The sequence below is a fragment of the Austrofundulus limnaeus genome, unplaced genomic scaffold (assembly GCF_001266775.1).
Source record: "Austrofundulus limnaeus strain Quisiro unplaced genomic scaffold, Austrofundulus_limnaeus-1.0 Scaffold100, whole genome shotgun sequence".
NCBI lineage: Eukaryota > Metazoa > Chordata > Actinopteri > Cyprinodontiformes > Rivulidae > Austrofundulus > Austrofundulus limnaeus.
Genome location: NW_013952502.1, coordinates 1143392 through 1152052, shown reverse-complemented (window position 1 = coordinate 1152052; position 8661 = coordinate 1143392). Strand labels below are relative to the sequence as shown.

Genomic DNA, 8661 nt, shown 5'->3' with positions numbered 1-8661 from the left:
GGACATACCTCTGTAGAACCTTCTATTTTTCCTTTGACTTTAGTTTTCATTTAATGTATTGAAAATAATTAACTTAAAGGAGACATTTCATGCATTTAAATCCTTCTTTTTAACATTTAAACCATTCAGTTGGAGTAAATATAAAGTGGAACTGCAATGCTTTGGTCTGATTTCCTCTTTAGTGGAATTCCACAAGCCCCTTTTTCACCGTTTGTCGAAGGTGTGTCTCAGATCAACTCGTTTTGAGGCTGTCTCTTTAAATCCAAACGAGGCGCTCTCCAGCTTCYAGAGCAGTCCAATGTAGTTTGATAGAGGGGTTTACAGATAAATAGTGGTGACGTAGATAAGTTTTATTTATAAATTAATTAAAAGACATCAACAATGGAAGACTTGTCCATCCAGCCTTACATGTTGGAGCCAGAGTCTGACCCAGAGCCAGAGGAGAATTATGACGACTAAATTGTAGTTAAGCTCCGATCTTATCTGGCAGTTCTRTCGCAAATAGTTTGATGCAATAGTTCAGAAAATGTCATAGAACATGAATGGGTTGAAAATATGACCCAAACAGAATATAAAGATTGTAGTGCTGGGCAGTATGACTCAAATTTTATATTACGGTATTTTCAACAATTATACCGGTATCATGGTTATTTGACGATATTTTATTTTTCATCACAGCTCAGCAGACAATAAAATGTACAAATTCTGGTTATTGACTAGCAAACCAAAATCAGCTGAAGTTACACTCTTTCTGTAACACAGAAATGATTGACTTTTTTCTTTTACTGTACCTATTTCCCTCTACGTCAAATTGATTTCAGAATAGCTTACCGGAAGTTGATTGTTATAGCTCCCTCTGTCAGTTTAATTTTCTTTATCGGGACAACATACCAGTGTTTGCAAATGGGTCTGCTGTTCTTACAGCTAAGCCTATTTGTTGTATATAAAACACACTTTATGGAGAAGTATGCTATTCTAACCATAACCCAGGTCACTTTTTCTTAAACTAACCTTAGTGGCTTTATGCCTCACTCTCCACTTGCTAAAAAAATATAAAAACTCAGTGTATATAGAAAACTTACTGCTTGTAGTTGGAGATATGATGAAATGATGGGGATTTGACACATGCGCAATGATGTGGATTTTGTTGCAGTGCATGTGTATTGCTTGAGGGCTATTCTGATGGGTATGGTATTCTGTCGGAACACCGGGAGAGACTAAATTCAAATGTTCTGCACTCCTAGAGACTCCAAGAACACAACAAAATGTAATTAATGGCTAAAACAGCTAGAGTCCATTTGATCTAGCTCAGTCTGAATCTGTCATCAGCCAAAAAGCAACGAGACATTTGCACTGCCTCATAGTGTCACTGTTTCGACTTTTTAACAGATATATTATATATGTTTTTAAAAAGTAAATAACAAAATCAAACACTGTGGTTGTGAGGTTTTAAAAGGGTCAGTTTGATTCTGATGGGAGAGATGCTGTAATGATTGACATCGCTCTCTGGTCAATCAGTGGGTTTACATCAAATGTTCGGCTCCACTCAGCTCTCCTGGAATCTCAGCCGAGTACGTTCTAAGAACAGAGCTGAAAGTGGGTGGGACTAGCCAGTGTGAAGATGCTGAACCTGCACCATGCCAACCTGTATAAGGCCAAGTCGAGCAAATGTAGCATATTTGGCCTCAATAGGACTTTTCACTGATGTCTCCCTCATAAAGTTGCAACCCAATATACACTCACCGGCCACTTTATTAGGTACACCTGTCCAACTGCTCGTTAACACTTAATTTCTAATCAGCCAATCACATGGCGGCAACTCAGTGCATTTAGGCATGTAGACATGGTCAAGACAATCTCCTGCAGTTCAAACCGAGCATCAGTATGGGGAAGAAAGGTGATTTGAGTGCCTTTGAACGTGGCATGGTTGTTGGTGCCAGAAGGGCTGGTCTGAGTATTTCAGAAACTGCTGATCTACTGGGATTTTCACGCACAACCATCCCTAGGGTTTACAGAGAATGGTCCGAAAAAGAAAAAACATCCAGTGAGCGGCAGTCCTGTGGGCGGAAATGCCTTGTTGATGCCAGAGGTCAGAGGAGAATGGGCAGACTGGTTCGAGCTGATAGAAAGGCAACAGTGACTCAAATAACCACCCGTTACAACCAAGGTAGGCAGAAGAGCATCTCTGAACACACAACATGTCGAACTTTGAGGCAGATGGGCTTCAGCAGCAGAAGACCACACCGGGTGCCASTCCTTTCAGCTAAGAACAGGAAACTGAGGCTACAATTTGCACAAGCTCATCGAAATTGGACAAGAGAAGATTGGAAAAACGTTGCCTGGTCTGATGAGTCTCGATTTCTGCTGCGACATTCGGATGGTAGGGTCAGAATTTGGCGTCAACAACATGAAAGCATGGATCCATCCTGCCTTGTATCAACGGTTCAGGCTGGTGGTGGTGGTGTCATGGTGTGGGGAATCTTTTCTTGGCACTCTTTGGGCCCCTTGGTACCAATTGAGCATCGTTGCAACGCCACAGCCTACCTGAGTATTGTTGCTGACCATGTCCATCCCTTTATGACCACAATGTACCCAACATCTGATGGCTACTTTCAGCAGGATAATGCGCCATGTCATAAAGCTGGAATCATCTCAGACTGGTTTCTTGAACATGACAATGAGTTCACTGTACTCAAATGGCCTCCACAGTCACCAGATCTCAATCCAATAGAGCATCTTTGGGATGTGGTGGAACGGGAGATTCGCATCATGGATGTGCAGCCGACAAATCTGTGGCAACTGTGTGATGCCATCATGTCAATATGGACCAAAATCTCTGAGGAATGCTTCCAGCACCTTGTTGAATCTATGCCACGAAGAATTGAGGCAGTTCTGAAGGCAAAAGGGGGTCCAAACTGTTACTAGCGTGGTGTACCTAATAAAGTGGCCGGTGAGTGTATATAATAATATATAATATATAATAATAATATTTAATATTTTTAAAAACATACCCAAAAATAAGCATCACTAAATGAAAGCTTGGTTGTCTCTTTATACGAGATTATTATTCTGTATAGGCAATTTTATGTCAAAGTGAAATACAATGAAAAGAGGTTGCAAGCACATTTGGATTGCAAAATGCCTCATCAGAGGCTGGGAAGAGGGAAAATGTCACACTACTTGTTATTATTGTATGCAACATCAGAGTTTTGTGAAGGCTAAACAAGTTGACATGACACCAACTGGGTCCCTATACTGATAATTACATCTCAGAAGCTAATGTTTCACGAAGAGGCTTTAAAATAAATAGTAGTTTCAATCAAATATTTTTACTGAGAATCACAGAATTATAACAATAAAAGCACTTTTGCAACAAAGAAATAATGACAGAAGGTTGACTATGTTGACAAGTTAATGGAGAGAGTAAAAGTTTGAGTATTTCTTTGCTTAGTTTAAGAAAAGCCACGGTTTTGATTTGGCTTTTTTAAATACAAGACGTACCAACAATTTGATCAAAAAACTCATCATAATCAAAGAACATTAAAATTCAATCCAGAAGCTTCAGCTTGCAGGTAGGTGAAACCCTGGCTTCATTTTGTATTCAAGCTGATTGAATTACAAAGAAATTGGTATAAATACTGTCATGGATTTCCAGATTTCAAAAATTGTTTTGAATGAAAAAAAGATATTTTGTTTAAAAGCACAGTTCCAGCAAACATTAAAAAGTAATTTTTAAAATAAGATATAGACTGTTTTATGCTAGAAATTTCTAGCTTCATAAAGAGCTGCTTTAACAAGAAATTTGCATTGGAACCTAGTGACTGAACACATAAGGAAAACTCTGTGGGCTTCACTTAGCTGCTACAGGTTTTTAACACAATGAAATGTAATATGGCAGACATTTACCATTTTTGCAATAAAAAAATGAATATAGTTGAATACTTTTTGGGTCAATGGTGCATTGTCAATGGGTTAATGTTGTGTTACAAAAATGATTATAGAGAAAAATGTAATTGCCTGTGATTGTCATTTTTCCCGACAAATTCACTTATACTTGGTATGCTGTGAGCCAAGTTTGTTTCTTCCATTCCTCGCTTTTTCCTATAATTTGCTTGGCTGACACTGTTTAAAGGTTTATTACCTTTTCTGTACTTTTACTTTTCACTGCTTACTGCAGAAGCAGCACTCTAACAGCTTAAGCAAATCAATGCTAATCTTTCTGAAGCATACAGGTGAGCATACCCTCAAGGTCAGTACAGAGAGATATGAAATAAACTTTACTGTAAAACATAAATAATATTTTCCTTATATTTATACCTAGCTGTACAAAATCAATGAGAAAAACRTCAATTTAAAGACATTATTTATGCTACCATTACATACTTGTTGCTGCTCTCTACCTTGATTCTCAGGAGATGACTTGATGACTAATTTTAAATCCCATAATAAATTAAAGGCTTAGCATTCCTTGCAGGAATGTGCTATGTCTGCTGCCTTTCATGCCAGAGTTGTAAATTAAGGTGTTATGTTATGTTATATATCTTGTGCAATCCTTTAATGGTCAGTGTTCGTGTTGGGGAGAACACTCATCTTTTACCATAACAATTTTAACTTAAAATCTGTAAAATTATTGTCTGCCTTTCACCTTTCTACAGCAAGCATTAACTCAAAATGACAGTTAGATGTTAAATTGAATATATCAGATCAATATGACTTTTTTTCTACATATGTGCTTTTATGCCTGCGTGCAACTTAAGCCTCTACAGCAGAGAAATTAATAGACTTATTAGATTACAGGAAAACCAATGCTGATGCACTAGTCCATAAAAATCCATTTTGAGCCACACAAACCATAAACCATGCTTCTCACAGACAGATTATTATTGGCATCAGTTCTGCAGGTGACCATAAGCTTCACACCACTTCATTAAAATCATCCTGAAACCGTTATCTCCTGCATGACTTTTCCCAGAGGAGTTATTTGTATATTCACATTCCTCCATATATCCGCTCGCCTCACCACCGGAAAAAGCAAATGTCCAAATCTGTCACCATCAATGAGCCAGGCGCAGAGTGCAAAGAGCTTTTGTCCAGAATTACAACAAATGATGGCATGTGTGTGCACTATCAGGCCACACACACACACACAGTTTAGCTGTTTATAACGGCTAAAAAATTGCTTAGCATTCAGCGGCTGATTCCAGCACTGAAAGCGATCTGCATCTGTACCGAGAGCCTGATAGAAAGTGTGTGTAGGCAGTTCTCCCCAGTGTCTGGCTTAAGACCTCCCTGGTGGATTATGTTACCCAACAATGGCAGTGGCCTTTCACAGTTGGAGCAAGCTCCAGGAGCTGGAAAGCATACAAACACGCCTCCCTTCCTCTTTCCCCTCAGAATTGACAGTGTTTCCATCACAAAATGCGTGTCTAAGGTATGTTTTTGTATCTACAAATATTGTGTTCCATTTTCTGCTAAAAGAGCAAACATTTTAGTACACTAGGTCAGGAACAACAAAAAATAGCTGTTTGTGAAAACAAAAGTATCTGAAATAGGTTCTTCTGGGTCTCAGGAGGATAAGACTAGACATATTAGATATTTAAGTGAAATAATAGAATAAGATTCAACTAATGCTAATGAAATTGTAGACTTCTATGTGTTATTTTTAAAAAATCTGCACAATCTTTTAATAAATATCAGTAATATTTCTGAAATTAATCAATATTCTCTGTTCATCATTCTAGTTTATCCAAGGCCAACGATCCATAGGGCCAAACTACAGGAGTTGTCCATCTGAGGCCATGTGTCTAAAAGAAATTTAACCATGAAATGTTTAAGATGTTTATAAGATGTTCAGCCCTTAAACATTTGCACTTAGAATTTTATAGTCACTTTAAACACTTTTCAGTAAGTTAAACGTCTACAATTCTGGTTCAAATAAAGAACTTCATGTTTACTAGATTGTTAACTAATTATTTTTGACTTAATGTTGCCTTAATGAACAGTGATTAAAAATTAACCTGTAAAACTCTGAAGTTAAATGTGACGTGGTTGAAAATTTGGGTGTACCTAACTTTTRTGCTGGTGCGCCTAAGAAAAAATGTTAGGCGCACAGGTGCAACCAGTGCAAAAAGTTAGTCTAGAGCCCTGAAATGGGGGGRAAAGATGGAGAAAGAACCAGAAAAACCCTTGCCAGGATTTAAAAGCTGCTGGATACACAGATATCCCAAGTAGGAAATGACATAGCCACCAAGATGGCAAGAAAAAGCAAGTTTAATGTACTTGAAAGGAAGAAGTGGGTTAAGCGTATGTATGTATATATGTATGTATGTATGTACGTATGTATGTATGTATGTATGCATGTATGTATGTATGTATGCATGCATGCATGTATGTATGTATGGAATTGGTCACAAACAATTTGCACACACCAGGTAAGTCACTGTGACATACAAATGTGTCAGGATGTCTGTTAATGTTCAAGAGTCCAGAAAAACAGTAACTTTATAATATAAGATGAGTTCCAAAAATAAATCTTATTTTTTATTTATGAAATGTTACCAGAACAATAAAATTTTTTTTAGAAATGCACCATTTGCTTATGTTGTTCAAAACTGATTCTAGCTATGGGTGGCAGAGTGGTATGGGAAGTCATCCTATAACCAGTGGGTTGGCAGTTCAATCCCCTATCGGTGAGTCCCTGGGCAAGACACTTTACCCACCTTTCTTACTAGTGGTGGTCAAGAGGGTCCAGTGGCACCAGTGCATGGAAACTCCACCTCTGTCAATGTGCCCCAGAGCAGCTGTGGCTACATTGTAGCTTACCACCACCAAGCATCTTTGAGTGCCCTACAAAGCGCTTTATAAAAGTTTGCTGTATTATTATTCAGCAATATGTCCAGTGAGGCATGCTTCATAAGGGCTTGGTCTTCAGTGAATACAGACTTTACAAACTGAACTCTGTTTATAGTACCTCTCTCGACATGAAAAAAGAAAAATTAAAACACAGCACAGCTGAAAATGTTCTAAATTAATCTGGCATGACGACAATTCTCGTACAGCGCAGTCTGAGATTACAAGAGCACTCGAAGAGTTCCCTCAAGCTAAACCTGTATGCCTTCTCGTTGTTAGACTGACGCCTTGGAAATAAAAGATGCCCTGCTCTTACAAGTGAATCAAAGCAAAGCGGGGAGACGTTGCTGGGACCTGACAGGGCTGAGCTCTCTAACAGTGCAGCGTAATTAAAATTCAGCATCGAAAAAGAACACGGGCTGGATTTACAGCACATCAGAGAACGTGGCGACAGCTGACTCATCATCACTGTCAAGCACAACCATCGTTACGACTCGACTGAGACTCCTGGTCTTCCTTAATAAAACCTGGGGTGGGGGGTCTAGTTATGAGCAACAGTTATGTCATCATTGCGCTTTGTGAAATCTTTGCCATCTTATGGAAAGTCATGAATTGTTAGAAAGCAATATTTGTGCCAATGCTTGTCAGCTTATCTTCTACCCTCTGGCACCTGGAAGATCTGATTGCCCTTTTTTTTACGATTTCATTCTGTTTTAAGCGCTCTATGACTTCAAAGTCAATCTCAAACAACAAAAACAACATCATTCTGACGCATTTTCATCTGGACAGCCCTATTTGCATAATTGGGTGAGACGTGCCAGGTAGGGGAAATGTGTGAAAAACACACAGAGATCTTAAAATATTAAGCAGCCTACATCTGTCTTAAAAGCATTCTTAATATTCTACTGGCAGCACGGGCAAAGCAGCAAGTAAGGCAGTGTTTTACAGGTACTTTGTAGCACAGCAGATTTTATCATGCTTTAAATTAACCAGCAGTGTTAAATTCTGCAGGATGAGCGTTTGGCTAATTCACAAAGAGATTAAAATAGCAGATTCCTATCATTTATAAACAGGAACAAAAAAAAAAGGCAATGAGGCACAGGTCATTAATGAACAATCTTCACAGAGATACAAATCTCACATGCGGCCAGCAGAGGGTCTCTTATGGATGGGAAAGGGAGCAGATGCTTTGGCCTCGTGAATAATAAGGAAAGCATCAATGTTCGGTCTTTATAGAAGTYACACAGGCGGCAAAGAAAGATTAACACTGTTGGACTGCTGGCTGCGTCTTTGAGATAAAAAGGAGTGCTTAGAAGGAAAAATTGTCTGCGTTGCACATTTTCACTCTTAGGGAAAAAGGAAAACAAATAACACACGGAAAGGTGAAAAAATCATTACAATTAGTTGCAGCCTAACAATTTTATAGTATCATTTCAACGCTTAAATCTCTTTGACTTGGAAACTTAATGCTGTGTCACCTCCTACCCTTTGATCACCATCATCCCTGCTAGAATCAGAACATTTGCTTTGCTTTCCACCTTGCTCAGTGGCCCCTTCATCTAATTTCTTTCTTGTATCTTATAATAACGCTGCTAATAATATGCTTATCCAAGACAAACCAGCTGTGCATTTGCATCAAACAAGGGACCAATTTATAAGACAATATGAGACTAATTTACAAATGTAGAGCTGCTCATTTATGTTGGCTGATTTATAGGTCTACTGTTTAGAAAAATGTGTGTTTTTAAGAAGTGACGATAGCCACATGGAATGCCAAGTCAGTTTCTGAGTGGATGAAGTAACCCAAAGAGC

General features: G+C 38.5%; 1 protein-coding gene across 1 annotated transcript in view; it reads right to left on the bottom strand.

The window, feature by feature from the left end:
* Positions 1-8661, bottom strand: part of dlgap1b (discs, large (Drosophila) homolog-associated protein 1b) — a gene marked incomplete at its 3' end in the record, with an annotated part of 65935 nt that overhangs the window by 55971 nt on the left and 1303 nt on the right.